The sequence below is a fragment of the Ursus americanus genome, chromosome 15 (assembly GCF_024610735.1).
Source record: "Ursus americanus isolate L20-20 chromosome 15, mUrsAme1.1.p, whole genome shotgun sequence".
NCBI lineage: Eukaryota > Metazoa > Chordata > Mammalia > Carnivora > Ursidae > Ursus > Ursus americanus.
This window is the reverse complement of record NC_142141.1, coordinates 25,716,827-25,733,414: the sequence shown is the minus strand read 5'-3', so window position 1 is coordinate 25,733,414 and position 16,588 is coordinate 25,716,827. Positions and strand designations below refer to the sequence as shown.

General features: G+C 45.2%; 1 protein-coding gene across 2 annotated transcripts in view; it reads right to left on the bottom strand.

Annotated features, from left to right (window-relative positions):
* The window catches only part of HTR4 (5-hydroxytryptamine receptor 4), a 163,972-nt gene extending 148,027 nt beyond the window's left edge, over nt 1-15,945 (bottom strand). For both annotated transcript variants that reach the window (XM_087867888.1, XM_087867887.1), the window contains exon 1: nt 15,881-15,945. The gene's annotated coding sequence lies outside the window, so the exon portion shown is untranslated. The remainder of the gene's footprint in view (nt 1-15,880) is intronic.
* Between the last annotated feature and the right edge of the window lie 643 nt (nt 15,946-16,588).

Below are 16,588 nucleotides of genomic sequence, written 5' to 3'. Positions count from 1 at the left end.
GCTCATATATACACACTTCCAGAGGGGTGCATGATTCCTCGAAGCCCACTCATGAACTCCAGGCTAGTAACTCCGAATTGAAGGGAAGTTAACTTTGAAACTACTAAAAGTTCCTCTGCCATGGACTCTCAGAAGACCTGACACACTTTCTTGGGCAGGTACTCACTGATCTCCACTGAGTTGGCCCTTTTAACGGACTGTAGTTTCCTTTTTCAGAAGAATTCCTATGTTTTGCATCACATTTGTTCCACACCATGGAGAGTCCCAGAATGTAGGGGCAGATCCTGGTCTCCTTCTTTGGGGGTGACCCTAAGCTAGTCCCTTTTCCCTTTCGAGCTTCATCACCCACTGCTCAGTAAACAGAGGGATTGGAGGAGATGATCTCTGGGTTCACTTCCAGCTCTGACATTCTATAATGCCATCTGCTGATATTCTAATCGAATCTTACCAAGAAGAAACTATAAATCCGTTTATCTACAAACAGAACCATGAACCTCAGCCTGGGCCCTTGGATGCCTTGGTCAGGGTGGACCAAATACATTTGCCTGGCCACCAGGAAGAAAATGGCAGACCACTAGAGCTGGAAAGGATGTAGATTTCTCTGTGTTTTCCAGTGTTTGTTCTTCAGAGCTTCAAAGATTATCAAGCACTCCTGTGGGCATTTCTGAGTCTGGGGCAGGTGTGGGGAAGGCTCAGCCTCCAGGACTCTGAATCCCCTACTCTGAACCCAGGTAAAGTAGCTCTGTCTACTTCAATCTCTTTTACATTTTTGAACCCAGAATAATCTTTTATTTGAAATACTTAAGTACAAAGCCTTAACTATTGAAGTGACAGGATGCATCCTCTTTTTCCTCTACTTAAATCTTTCTTGATGTGGTAACATCCATTCCCATGGCTTAAAATAAAAAGCATTTCAGGGATACCTGGCTGGCTCAGTCAGTGGAGCACGGGACTCTTGATCTCGGGGCTGTAAGCTCAAGTCCCGCACTGGGTGTAGAGATTACTCAAAAAATTTTTTTAAAGTAAAATAAAAAGCATTTCAAACTGAACTCCACATTTCCCACTCCCAACACAAAAATCTAATCCTCCCCTAGTGCTTTCCATTTCCGCACATGGCCCCACCATTTACCCAGTTACTCAAACAACCTCTTTTTCTCACACCCTGCAACCAAACTGTCAGCAAATTCATAGCCTCTATTTTGAAAATGATTCCTTAACCTGAGTTTTTCTCATTCCCTCCAGAACCAGCAAGTTGGTCCACACCACTATCTCTTTTCTTTGGATCCCACCACACCCTCCCTAACTGCTCTCCTGCCTGCTCCATTATCATCTCTTGCCCCCACAGGAGCCAGAATGGAATTTTAAACATGTAAGTCAAATCCTGTCTTGCCTGCATAAAATTCTAGTGGCTTCTCGTCAAACTTAGAATAAAAATCCAAACTCTTTGTCATGGCCAACTAGACCCGAAGTGATCTGGCCCCACCCAACTCCTCACCAACCTCAACTTTAGCCATGCCCCACCCCCTCAGTGCCCTTGAGCTTACTGGTTTTGCTACTTTCCTTGGCCATAAAAGTAGGTTTTCACCTCAGGTCCTTTTCACTCGTTGCCTCCTATCTATTGCTCAACTGTCACTTCCTCATTGAAGTCTTCCCTGATCACCTTAGAATTTCAGACCTCATTTTCTAGAAGTTTCTATCCTCTTTATCCACTCTATTTTCTCCTACTAGCACATGCATTATATATACTCTATTGTTTCTTTATTAGTAATTGGTCGTCCTCACGAAAGTAGTTTCAAGAGGGCATAGTTAGAGATCTGATCACTATTATATCCTTAATGCCTAGAAAAATACCTGGTACATTACATTCTCTTCATAGATATTTGTTAAGTCAAATAAATAGCTAATTAGTTTTGCAAATGAAGAAGCTGAGGTTTGAGAGTTTGTGATTTTCCTACTGGGAGGTAATCTATAGACCACCCCGGTAGAATACTGTAATTTTTAAAAGTAGCAAAAAACCGTCTCATCTATTTAGTTACCTTTTACTGAGTGTTAGCAAGTGCCAAACACTGTCTTTTTCCTCTTCTTCCAACCTCGGAGTCTTTGTCCCTACTGTGAGATGAAGATACTATGACTCAGAGAGGTTAACTGACTTGCCAAAGTCACACAGCTGACAACTGACCAAACTGGGAACAGAATCCAGGTCTGTGATTTCCAAAACTCAAGTTTTATTTTGAAGAGTTCTTGTCATCATATCACACTTCCTTCTACTGGAAGAGAAGGAATCCCTCTTTCTATGAAAACAGCACTTTGATTTTCCTTTGGAGAACCTCCCCTTCCCTGCCTCAATCCCTTGGTCCAGTTATGAGCACATGACTGGCACTGGCCAATCAGAAGAGTTCACTCCCTGGCCACAATTCTTAGCTCACCAGCTATACTAGTGAAAGCTAACACTGGGATTTTTGCTAGAAAGAGTCTCTGTTTTCCCTAGTGTTGCTAGACTGTTAAGACTTTCAGGCTGAAGCTATTGGGGGCCATCAATACCACTCTGGGGGGAAAGCCTGTCTGAGAATGAGCTAGCCACAGGGAAAGCAGAGTTGGAACATAGAGAACTTGAGGTTTGAGATCCAGCGGTATCTTAAGACAGTTTTACACCTGAACTTTCCAATTATACGAGCCAACAAATTCCTTTATTTTTTTTTTTTTATCTTCTTAAGCCAGTTTGAGTTGGGTTCCAGCCATTACTTGGAACCAAAAGAATCCTGAGTAATGGACCAAGAAAAATCAATGTTGTATTTATATACAGATTAGAAAGAAGAAAAACTGGAGCTAAGAAAACCAGTTAAAAGCTAGCTAAAGTTCAATTCATTGAAACTGCATTTGAAAATGTTACAACATGGAGAAAACCTTATATATTCATGGCAATGCACATTGTTATGTCTTGCTCATCAGAAACCCAATGAGCAAATTTAAAATGATTGCCATTTAACAAGCCACTGAGACAGCCTGCATTTTGTCAGAGAGAGAACAGCAACAAAAGATAAATTGGTGATTCGTATCTATCCTGATTTGATTAATCCATCACAGTCCACTATTTTCTGCCATGCTCACCAGGGCTAACTAATCAGAAGCGTGATTACAGGGACACCTCTCGTCAGGAAGATTGCATACAGTGAGAGGGGTGTGCAAGGAACTTGTGTTTTTATCTTGCATACTTACATTTCTGGCTCCTTAACCACCTAGGCAATTAAAGACACAATCAACTAAGAGCATCTCCTATGCCTGGGTATAAGCTATGTCACTTCTAAAAGCTCTGCCAATCTGAAAGTCAATTAGACCACATGTACTCATGTGCATTTTTATCACAGTCATGCTGTATCCTTATCTAAGGGACAAGGAGTGATACCGCCCTATGTTGGTCTCCTTTAAGGAAACAGTCCTAGATTCTTGTAACCGGACAAAGAGCATGGCAAGTCTTGGAAAGGCATGAAGAAGAGAGTCAAACAGAACTTTCTAGCATGTGAGGTTCAAAGGAAGGTCTCAGTATTCTCTCAGGGCTAGGACAAGCTCAAGCAATCGGAATTATTCAAAATGCTTTATCTGTCATAAAAGCAAAGCTACAGCAATACACAACACTATCAGATTCTTTGGAGCTTCTTTTCCTTGTTGGATACACTGAGATTGATCTTCCCTTAAAAAAGTAGGAGGAAGAGGTCATCTTACTTATGCCACCCAATGCTGGTTCCAACCCTAGGTTTTCTGGCTTACAAATTTTAAATACCTGAAGGGCAAACCCAAAAGGTAAGTACACCCCATCTTTACCCTAGTTCTTTTACTCGGAATATCCTGAAAGATTGCTGTGGAACAGTTGTTAATAGTTAACAGAAGGTGTGTAGTTGCATCTCTATTATGAGAAGTGCGAGCATAGGGCTCACCTGTACATAGTCCCCACCTATTGGAGTGAAATATCGATGTAGTTTGGTACAGTGCCAACATCTGCCAACCTTAGCTATGTCATAACCTCAGCTTGCTTTCCTGCACTTTGGTTTTTTTCCCTCTGGTTTTGATTGCATGGGCGGATATTCATGCATAACTGTGCATGGATTGACCACGTTTCTTCATAGAGTATGCTTACACGGGTTAAATTTCTACTTCAAAGGGCATATTCCAATACCTTTATTTTGGACAAGTGTCAGCAATAAGTAAAACATTATTTATCTTAATAGCCAAATTGAGGGTGGGAGCTTGACATAATGGAAGCAGCAAGCACTGGACCAGGAGTCACTGGGCCTGGGTTCTTAGCCCAATGTTGCTGCTAACCCACTGTTCTCATCCTCAAGCAAGTCTGCTCACCAATCTGGGTCTCAATCCCCCCAAGTGTAGAATGGACTGAGCCAGTGGGTCCTGGGCAGAGTGAACAAAGGGAGAAATTTCAAGTAATCAGAGCTTCTCAGAAGCTAAAGGAAATTTTGAAAAGGTGAGTCGCTTGTCATTGGAGACATTCAAGTAGGATGTATGTAAGGTTGTCTAAACGAGAACTATAATGTTGGTGACGGATAGGGTTTCTTCCAATAGCATTATAGGACTGGGACAGTCTATACTATCAGTTCTATCTCTCATATCCCCAGAAAAAGACCAAGTGTTTTGAATCATTTCCCAGTTTTAAAAAAGGATGCATGCTCAACTCACAAAAACTGTCTCAAATAGGCTTCATCTACAGGGCACAAGTATAGACATCTCTGAGCAGGTGGGACAAAAAGAAGAGCAATGTAAAGTGTAATCAAATAAGGCCAGATACTTGATAAGAGTTAGCTGTCAAAAGCTTCTTGTTGGCCTCCTCACTTCAAGCCCGAATCCACTAGTGGCCATTCGTACCAAAACACAATATCACCAGGATCAAACACGCAAGCGTCCCTGCAGCCATATCCCAGGGATCACGATGGCCTAGTAACCAGGACTGTGAAAAAAAATTCGTGGATCATCCAAAAAATTGCAACTGTGCAAATTCTCACTATATCGAAGAAAAAAAAATCTTCCCCTCATCTATTTATGGGGACTTTGTTTTGGAAAATATTAGAAATTCGTAGAAGGCTGTTTCAGTACTTTTTTTAAAACCTCAGTTGATACATATTCTTTAAAAGAATTTGTCTTTGTAAATTAGTACTGAAAAAGTCATATTATTTGTTATCTAGACATTTAAATGGTGGTGTGTGAGCCATTAAAAAAAAAAAAAAAAAGCCTGTATTCCAGGAGTTGGACCTACATTAGCAAGTGTCTTTCTAGGGATGGCAGTCAAAATGCCACTGGTATTAAGTCACCTGGGAAGATTTAGTCCTAAAGAAAAAGCTTCTATCTGTTTCATTCCCATAACTGAAAACCCATACAGATGCCAATTCCGTTATACTGAAGGGACCACCATGTAGCTATGCACAATTGGGAGGCAAATCGGCTTTTAACTTTTTTCAAATTGATTAAGAAAATATTCTTTCTGGATAAATGCACATGTCTCAGCTGGAAATTTCTCCCCTTTTGCCAGAAAACTGATATTGAATATAGCCCTTAACAATGAGAGAATATTTAAGAAGCATACCTAATCAACCTTTTGGGGAAAAGGATGGACTAGAGGAGAAGTAAAGAAGAAACACGGACTTCCGTTTCATGTAACACTGAACAGAATACATTGAGAGTATTTCTAGAAATCAGATATTTTTAAAGGCAGAGATTTCCTCTACATATTTGTTATTTAAAGGATTTCCTCTAAATAGATATTATGTATTTACATTTCCGATCACTTGATGAATGTCTCACCCCGAATTTGGCCACAGGTTCTATGAGAAGAGACACGGTACATGATCAGTGTTTGTCAAATGAATGGCGGAACATGATATGAAAGTTCTACTTGACAAGTAGAGAAGGTAGTAGTCTTGTCTTTGTGTCTCCAAAGGAGAGATGGGATCTCAAGAGAAGTTTGAGACTCACTCTGAAGTAGGTCATCCAACATCAGAGCTGTCTAGTTATTGACCCGTGTGTCTTGGCAAGCAACGAGGTCCACCTCGGCGGGAGGCTCACACAGAAGCCAGAAAACCATCAGTCAGTCACGGTTGAGGGGAGGAAGCAAGTCTGAGATGATTCTGAATTCTGCTGAAATCCAGGAATGCAATGAGAGCAGAACTAAATAAGAGCCTGTTTACTGGAGAGCAGTGGTTCTCAAGTTTAAGCATGCATAAGAATCACCTGCAGGCTTGTTAAAACACAATAGTGGGGCCCCACTTCCAACTTTCCGATTCAGTAGGTGTAGAGTGGAAAATTTGCTGATGCTGCTGGTCTGGGGACCACTCTTTAAGGTAAAACATCAATTCCCCAAGAGTGGTTCTCTTGCCACTGGAGAAAGCATATGATCTTATTAGGCAGTAGGTGGATAGAGCATTAAGTACTTTTGGATCATATGGTTAAAAACGTGTTCTCCTTTCATTTTCTATTTTAATCACTGTTATTTACGTTGAAGAAAAGAACTCAAATAAGTGTTAGTTCATCTTCGAAACTTTCCTGACATTTGGTAATCTCTCTTTTATAATAGGAAAAGAACAGGTCTCGAGCTCACAATCCTTTGCTAGAAACACGATTATCTTACTGAGGTCCTCCGAGAAGCAGATCTTGAAGTGAGGATCAAATAAATGCCGTGTTCATTGGGCAGGTGCAGGCAGACTGACTGGGGAGTAATGGTACAGGGATGGGGGTGAGAGGCAGCCGAGGAGGAATGATTAAACTGAAGTTTAATCTCACATGAAAGCTCTGGGAAATGGTGTAAAAGTACCTCAGAATTATCCTGGACAAGTGGAGAGGTCACTGGGGTATTAATACTCCCACAACCATCATTTAACGGTTAAGGGCCCTCCACGGGGGGGGGGGGGAGGAGGGCATGGTTTCCCAGGTACCTCCGGTCTGCAGGAAAAAGAGAAACAGTGACCCTATCTGTTCCAACCATCTAGCTGAAATCGGATACACTGTCTTGTATGCATTGCATTTGCTTTTACAGCTACCTTCGATGGCTTGCAATTGGCCCTGGTTTCCACTTACATTTTTGTTCCTTTGTAAAATAAATTTATTTAAAGAAAACTAATTGATCTAAAGAAAAGTGCTAGGCAGATAATGCTCCAGATGGCATGAGAAGGTGGCGAGAATCACAAAGGTAGTATTCAAATGACTGAAGCTTGGGAGACACTGGCATAGGTTTAAAGCAGAGGTTGGCATTTCTTTCTTTCTTTCTTTCTTTCTTTCTTTCTTTCTTTCTTTCTTTCTTTCTTTCTTTCTTTCTTTCTTTTTCTGTGGAGGGCCATTTAGCAAATATTTTAGGCTTTTTGGAGCACAAGGTCATTACTGCAACTACCTAACTCTGCTGTTGTAGCACAGAAACTGCCACAGACAATACGTAAATGAATGTGCACGGCTGTTTTCCAATGAAAAGTATTTATGACACCAAATCTGAATTTCATAAAATTTTCCCTTGTCACAAAATAGTATGCTTCTTTTGATTTTTTTTTTCAACAATTAAAAAAAAAAAAAAGTAAAAACCCTTCTCAGCTCAGAGGCCACACAAAAACAGACAGCCAGTCAGACAGTTTGCCAGCCCGATTCAAAGTATGGCCTTGGTATCTGTCCTAGTTCTACTGATTACCAGTTATACGCCCTTGGACGAATCACTTGCTTTTCTTAGCCTCAGTGCCCCCATTTGTATAACAGGAATAAGCATAATACCAACCCCACAAGGTTGATGCAAAAAATCAATGAAAATGAGTACTTATGAAGCAAGTGCCCAGGGAGCTCACAATATAATTTTTTAGCCAGCTATTGTGACAAGGTGGTCTCCAGCTTGGCAGTGCCCCAGTCATTGGAGGCAGGGTGTTTCCTACTCTGCTTTTCTATGAAGGCAGCTGTGCACCTGGGGACGGATCTCCTCTACTCTGGGATGTGGTTACAGAAATTATCCATCTTCTCTACAGGCAAAGCCCATGAATGTTGAGTCTCAGAAAGCCTGGAGCGTCGGATCCCCGACCATCCCAGAGGCCTGGAATTGCCAGGAGGTCAAGCTAAAATGTGCATTTCATTGAAATAAAGTCTTCAACATTAGTGTTTTGAACTTTGCAGAATTATGCTGCTGACAACAGTGGGTCTCTAACATTAGAATACCTAAAATCACTCACAAAACTGCAGATTGGGGCATCCCCTGCCAGGCATCTCTGAATCAGTAGGTCCAGGAATCTGCATTTTAACAAATGTCCCAGGGATTCTGGTGCAGAGGGTTCATGGAGAGCACTTTGGGAAACTCTACAAGGATGGAGTGCAATCCACTCAGGGGAGCATAGCCCTCTGAAATCCCCTCTAAGAGCTTTCCCTATCTATTTAAATGTATTCTTGGCAGAAAGACCTGATTGCAGTATTTGCTGTGCATGCCAAGAGAAAGGTCTCTGCCAGCCTATTTACTTCTTCTCCTCACTCTTTTCTAGTCCTTCTGAACCTCCTGGGTTAGAAAACAGTTTATACAGAACTCTCCACTTCAGATATCATGTGCTGATTATCCTATCCAATTAAGCATCCTAGGGCAATCTCAAAGGACATGGGCTATTTACAGCTTGGATGGAAATTCTCGAGCAGAATCTGCATCTTTACTGGATTACTAAGAAGTCACCTTCCAAAAAGCGGCTGAGCACACTCTCCCTCCAGTAGTTCCTAAATAAACCCCTCAGGAAAAAGATTTATCTAGACCCATTGATTATAGGGGGGTCCATTTAACGAAGAAGAGAAGAATCCTGCTGAGCAAGCAGGAGAGGAGCAATGGCAGATTTCTATAACTGATATCTGATGAGCACATGCTAAGTACCAGTCCCTTCACATGTGTTACCTCATTGCATCTTCACCACACTCTGAAGGAGTACTGCAATTATACCCATTTCACAGATGAAGAAACGGAGGCATAGAAAGGAGACCTTGTCCAAGGCCACACCAGGCAGTGTCTTTAGAACACAGACCTTAAATCACTAAGCTGTCCCATGAAGGATCTCAATACCCCCGTATCTCAACTTTCTGAGGTCAGTTTTATTAAGTAGGTATTTACGTAGCTCCTCAAAACCTACAGAGTGTCTGCTGGCACTTCAAAGAGGCTATTTTCACCAAGGCCCTACTCTGTTCTTAGTACCATGTGACTCTGAGTTCCTCATTTTGTTTCTACAATCCCCAGGTTTCCAGCTGTTCAGTAGGGTTAAGATATCCAGCCCACCTGCCTTGCAGATCTGCTACTACTCATAAAGTTCAGATAAGATGACATAAATCAAAGTCCTCTGAACAACGTGAAAAGTTATCTAAAATGGTAATTCTCCACCTGTCATTGCCATAAATTATTCTAAGATGTTGACAGTGTATTCGTTTTGTAAAATCATCCATATCAAAAATTAGATTTTCCAGAGATCCGGGTTATTTTATGAAGTGCCAACCCTGCAGATCTTCACAGAGCAAGGAAATCACTACCTTTACTTGCAAAGTAGAGGATTTATCATGTGTCAACGTAATGGAAATTTCAGGAGCTTGAGAATCAGACGACCTGGGTGCTGGTCATTGCCCTGCCACTAACTGACCTTGAGTGAGCCTTTCCCTCTTCCCTTCCAGAAGACATAATGCTGCTTGAAAGTGTTGAGAGTCAGACTGCCAGTGTTCAATCTCAGCTCCATCCCTCTACAAGAGGTGGTGACGTTGGGCAAGTCATGGCAACTGTTTTGGTCCCAGTTTCCCAATTATAAAAACGAGAATAAGAAACTTACTTTGCAATCATCCGAATAATAGACTGACAAATGGATAGAGGGGTGGATAGATAGAAATATGACAAAGCAAGTTAGGAAAATGTTAACCGTGGAGACTATGTGGTGAATAGATGAGAGTTCACCATAAAATTCTTTCAACTTTTCCCTTAAATTTTTTTTTTTATGATAAGATGTTGGGAAATAAAAAAGACGAGCTGGTTAGAAGAGTAGGATGAGATACAGAGCCTTCGTCAGTGTTCACAATAAATGCTTGACCTATGTTATCGATACTATTTACTGTACAGATAAAAGAGAAGAAAGTTGATGGATCCCCTCAGCTTCGACGAGTGTGAGTCGGAGTGGTGCTGGGTGAGCCACAGCCATGACACGCATGAGCAGAAGGAGAAGCCAGGCCACACGGCCGAGAAACCAGATGGACAGAGAGGAGCCAGGATGCAGCCACAGACGTCTCAGACTAAAAGGTATGCACAAATGGAAGAAGCAGGGCTCTGTGCAGGGAATGCCAAACACGGGGCGGGGGGGGGGGGCTTGAAAATAAAAGCGGGTCATCTTTATTACATGCCAAATTAATGTGTTTCTCTATGAGACATCGCTTTGGTAGGAGAAAAGCACCGGATATATAAAGTCAAACCTGAGATCAAATCTTGTCTCTGCCACACTGCTTGTGTGACACAGGAGACATTCATTCCCGCGTCCACCAGACCACTTGTACTGAGAATATCTACCACTCCAACAGTGAGCCCCGTGGCAACGATGCTTCTGCTGTGCCCACTTGACCATAAATGACTGGGCCAAACAGATTCTCTCTGCTGAGAGTTAGAACTGAGAGATGCACTCTTGTGAAGGCGTCACGTTACTGGCAGAGCAATGCAGAAGGGACCGTGAACTCCTGGAGCTGAGCTCTCTGGCCATGTCCTGGTTCTCATTCTTCCTGGGGTCTAGTTCCCTGAATACATGAGAAAAGCCTCATTATCCTTCCAATAATTTCCAGATCATGAATCCACAAAAATATATATTTACTAATCCAATTAGCCTAACTAGCATAAGTTTTCTTCAAGTTTCCAGGCCTTGGTTTCTCCATCTGTAAATGAGAGAAACCCGTCTTCTCCCAGGCTTTTGATACACAAATCAAAGAAAGCCAGGTGTATACAATGCCACAGCACTTGGTAAATATTCAATAAACATTATTTAAATAATGAGTTTCTGAGCTTCAGAACTGCTAAATCCTTCTGAGCTGGCACTTGGAGTCACGTTGTTCAGGTGGGGATGCATAGTTGTGCAAAAAGAGGCAGAAGCTGAGTCAAGAAGAAGGAAGGGGTTGATGGAGCTTGAAGTCTGGTTTGAAAAGAAACTTTGATCAAGATTTTAAAAATTTCATCAGTTACATGTGAATGTTTGACTTGAGTTTCTGTGGGGATTCTTCACGGGGCTAATGCTGATTGGAACAGAGAAAAAAATGCAAAGCCGCAACAAGGAAACCAAAGCTGGATGGACAGATAAGAAACCGTCCATAATCTCAGAGGGACTGGTCAGAAGGTATCTGGCAGCAGGTAAGAGGTTTAAGGACTTTTTGTTTGGATTATCCTGTGAGTAATGAGGGATTTTATCATTCTAACTGAAGTAGCCGTGGGGCGGTGTGAGGAGTCGGGAGCACGAAAAGATCTGAGATCAGAATTAATCTAACCTAGAAGTACCATAGCTCAGAAAAAGCAAAGGCTTTTCTGAAATTCAGAATGAGAAGTAAAGCTTAGAGGCTTCAAGGCAGATGTGAATTGGTCCTGAGCAGTGACTGTTCTTTCAATCTTTGCTCTATCCATTGGTTCTCATAAATCCAAATGTTTAGCTACCTTCAAAATATTTTTTTATTTAAACATTTCAGGTGGATGGGTTGTAAGCTTTATTCAGTTATCTCAGTCTTAATCCTGGGGTCCTCGGACTGTGGGGCGTGGACCAGTAGCATCAGCATCACCTGGGATTATAGTCAGAAATACAAATTCTCAGACCCCAAACCAGAAGCGCTGGACCAGAAACTCTGGAGATGGCGACCAGCCATCTGCGTTTCGGAGATGATTCTGGAGCTCACCAAAGTTTGAGAGCCGCTGTCTTAACCAATCCCTGAAGCTTATAAAACCAAGGCTCTACGATTTATTCGCTGGCAGCTCTCCAACCTGTAGCTTTGTTGATATAGGGTCTTAGAAGAAGCGGTAAGCCTTCTTAGGGCTTGCTTTGGATTGTCAAGCTGACTAGTAATGGTAAGGTTGTCATTCTCACCCTATCAATGAGTCTATGTGACAGCCACTTACATTGCACTTAATGCCCCTCTATCCCAATGCGTACCACCGTCTACTGCCTCAGCAGCATGCAAACAGCATGCAGCACGGAAGAATGAAAGAACAGGCGAAGAAGATGGAAGGAGGGAGTTGATAAAAATAAGGCAAATTCAGTTTTGGTGACTAAAGAGATATCTAAAGTTTCCATGACGGCGAGGACTTACTGGAAAATGAAATGCCTCATCCATTGTTTGCTCCTTTTCTCCATCTTTCCTTTCCCCCTAGCCCCCCTGCCTCCAATGTACCCAACCCTGCCACCATCCCTCTTCCCCTGCTTACACCTTGGAGCTACTTCTGAATAACCTGATTGACAAAGAGAGAGGAGAAGACAAAGGGAGAAATCACATTATTTCAAATGAACACAACTGCCAACTTCAGTTTCCAGCCTTCCTAGAAGCAGACTCGGTTCTACAACTGAACTAGGAGCTGTTTAAATTCATTTCCGCCCTGCAATGTCAAGATCCCATTCATGGAAGAGAGTTTAGTGTGGGGGCTCAGAACAGTCTCTGGAGTCAGACCCAGCTCCACCAATTCACAGCGCTGAGAACTCGGAACACGTTATCCCACCTCCCTAAGTTTGAGTCACCTCATCTCTGCCAAGGGGGGGAATAAAAGTATCTCCCTCACGGGACTCTTAATGAAGATTAAATGAGATCATCCACATTTAGAACTGTGCCTGACACAAAATAAGGGCTGGATTAATGTGAGCTATTAGGATTATTATGATAATGTCTCCAAAATGCTTCTCAGCCTTCAGCAACATCTTGAGCATTTCCAGGCATAGCAACAAGGCAGTGAGAAACCAGGAAGGATAAAGGTGAATGTGTGAGGGTGGTCAAGTTGGAAGGGGGTAGAAAAGCAGCTAGCAATTCACAAATTCAACTACTTATTAAATAACTTTGTCAGGAGGTATTTGTGTACAAGGTCGCAAGACTTGTGTTTGAATCACAACAGTGGTTCTCAACAGGGATTGGGGGTGGGAAAGGATTTTGCTCCCCAAAGACATATTTTGGTCGTCGCAACTGGTGGTTGCTACAGGCATTTAATGGGTGCCAGAGATGCTGCTAACCAGCCAACGAAGCATAGGACAGTCCCTTACAACAAAAAAATTATCTAGCCCAAGATGTCAGTAGTACAAGGATTTGAGAAACCCTGAATGACAAGGTTGCGTGAAGTTATCTTCATAAGACTTAACACACTTTTTCAATTTTCAAAAAGGTAATGGCATGGAAGATTCTGGCACTTGATGGGAGGTGAGAATAGGTGACCTCTAAGACTCCCCCAAGCCAAGGCTTAATGTGGGCATTAACCCTCAACCACAAATTTAAGTCAGTAGTGTCTTTCCACCCCTTACCCCTTCGCCTGATTCCTTTCCCTAAAGACACACTGAACTTTTTAAAAAGATGGCTACGTATTGGAAGACAACCGTTAAGTCATTAGGGGAAATGTTTCTCACTGCAAGAACACCAATGACAATCAGAGACTTGTAAAGCTGGAAGAAACCTTAGAAATCGATCTAGCAACGAGGTTCCAGTTGAAATCTTCCATCACATTTCACAGATGAAGAAACTGAAATTTAGAAAGGCCAAGAGACCCCATCTAGGTCACAGAATGCTACTACCCTCAGAAGGTCCAGATCCTTCCAAAGAACTTACTTAACCTATTAGTCAGCGATAATATCAAGGGTCTCCTCGGTGCATGTGCTTGGCATTTTTTCACTGATCACAGTCTTCAGCTGTTCCTATCTCTGGAAATCCCTGAATGTGGGGTTCACCTGATAAGGTGGTGGCAATGGGAATAAAAAATAACATTAGTCTGAAGAAGTACTGAGGGAAAAAGGATAAGCCCTGCCCACTAATTGGGCTGTGGCAGCCACTGATGAAAAGGAGATATAACGAGGTGACTTCAGTTCCCAGCCAGAGTGACCTGGGGGACAGTGGGCGGTTCAATGACAGAGGGTGGGGGAGCAGGTGACTTCTGCTGGGTTCCAAGTGCTGTCCTTTCGTCAGAGAACTTGGGGAAGGGTATGAGGGATGAGCAGTGTCCGGAAGGCCCAGGAGAAGATGAATGGAAGGAAATACAATCCGTTAGTTGGTTGTGAAGCCACTGTGGCTCTAGAAGGACCAGCTTTAGGAATAACCTCCAGATAACTCAGAGGAACCAAGAGCCCCACCGTCCTCTGAGCCCTCAGTGGCTCGACGTGCTCTGAAGCGAACATTCCTGAAGCTCCCCTGAGCTCAGAAGCACTCCAGTTCTCCTGGAGCTCAAATGGCAACTGCTTCACTGTGCAATAATTATGCTCCCGATACTTCCCATGGCGGGAGGCGGGGAGCGATACAAACACAAGAGAGTTTAGGGTAAGAGTGGATGGGCAAAATAGTTTAAAAAATACGTTTAAACAATGACTTGAGAATGCTCAACGCTCCCTTTACTTGTTACTAATTTTCTCCACCTCCTCATTTCCTGGGTGAAAGCTGCTCCTCAGAACTGAGCGAGTCTCGTCCCCCGTCCTGACTTTTTCCTTCTTTCTAGGGCACAGCATCCATCACTGTGTCCTTTCCCTTCACCACCTGTGCTCACCAGCAGCACACAGCAGCTTCTCCCCCGCCACGATGTCGAAGTTCCACACACGGACCCGGGCAGACACTGGGGGGCCCTCCCAGGGAGCCCATCTCAGCAATATCTAGGCAAGAAGGCCAAGCGCCTCAGTGTCCTTCCATCAAACCCACCTAAGAAACATTTTCTTGTTCATTTTAACGGACCAACTGGGAAAGCAAGGCAACATTTTCTCCTAACCTTGCACTCTAGGAAGAAGAGCTGGTGGCCATGGCCTGTCCACCTCTGCTGGCCACCACTTCTCTGTCCCCACAGCCACTTCTTCCAAAGGCAACGAACAGCACAGTGCCACACGCTGCGGAGCACGCTGAGGGCAGTGCACCTGAACCTGGCATCGGGCTTCTGCGAAAGACAACTGCAGGAAGAGACCGGCAGTGCCCGTGACAGCCTCATGCAGCGCCGCGTGCCCACACACGCGCGGTCACTCACACGCACAGCCAGGTGTACACTACGAACGTTCATGGCTTGTCACATACACACACAGTGAGAGCGAGTTACACTCTCTCGGCCACACACCCACGACCATGCTTGCCGTCCGCACACACGGATCCAGTTACACACGGTAATGGATGCACTGCCCACGTTACGTCTCCCTCGCTATCTCTCTCTCAACCTCTCTCACGCGCGCGTACACACACACCCATACAGTCCGTGGACAAACAGGCAGTTTCACAAGTACTCACGCACACAGGCGCAGGGCAGCGGCCCCGACCCCAAGGCGGTCCCACGCTGGAGACGCGTGCCGCACCACACCACCCGCCACCCGCCGCACCCGGGGCCGCCACGCCGCCCACCCCTACGGCCAAGCGCCGTCTCCCGGGCCCCCCAGCCCCGCCGCGCCCCTGCCCGCACACGTGGGCTCCCAGGGCCCCGGCCCCCCGCGCCCGCCGCACCTACCCGCCGCCCGAGGCGAGGGAGCCAGGCGCCCGGCACCGTGGAGCGGCCGCCCCCAGCCGCCGAGCCGAGCTTCTGCCGCCGCCGCGCTCCCAGCAGCTGCCTGCGCCCTCCCCGCCGCCCCCTCGGGTGCCGGCTCCAGCCCCCGCGCCGGGAGGCCGGCCGGCTGGCGGGCGAGCGGGCGGGCGCGCGGCGCGGGGCGGCGGCGGCGGGACCCCGGCCCCGGCTCACCTGGGCGCGCGGCGCATCGTCCTCCTCCCCGGCCGGCAGCGCCGGACTGCGCGGGCTCCGCGGGCTCCACGCCCCCAGCCCCGGCGGTCCCCCCACCCCCTCCGGGCGCGGCGACGGCGACGGCGACGGCGGCGGGACGCACGCGGGGACCTCGCCCCTCGGGGCTGGCCGCAGGCGCCTCCCCTGCCCGGGCACTGCCCCGGGCCCGCATGGGCTCCTGGGTGACCTTGGGCAACTTGGTTAACCTGAGTGCCCTTTTCCCCCCTGGGAAGATAGTAAGTATAAAAGCTGAAGGCGCTCGTGGTGCCCGTGCCAGGGGAAATCCTACCCTGTATAGCTTACTTCCTTCTCATGCCTCTGACTCTGCCCAGGGCCCGGTTAGTTTGGAAGCAGGGTTCAGAGTGAGCCCTCTAGTCCGCGAGATAGAGGGCTCCCAAGTATTCCAGAGGCAGCGGTTTCGTTGGCCTGAAATCTTCGTAAGGGATCCTGCCAATATGTGTTAGTCGCCTCTTGGCTTCCCTGATCTGGAGGCACCCTGTTCTCCCAGCTCCTTCTACTGGTGACCTTGAGCACCTGATCAGAACGCGGCCAAGCCTCTGTGCTTCCGTCTGTAAAATGGGAACGAAAGGCACAAGCTGTGTTGAGACTTACCGGAGCTCCTGCCTGCGTGCCACTTAGTGCGTTGTCATTATCTGTGAGGAACTGTGG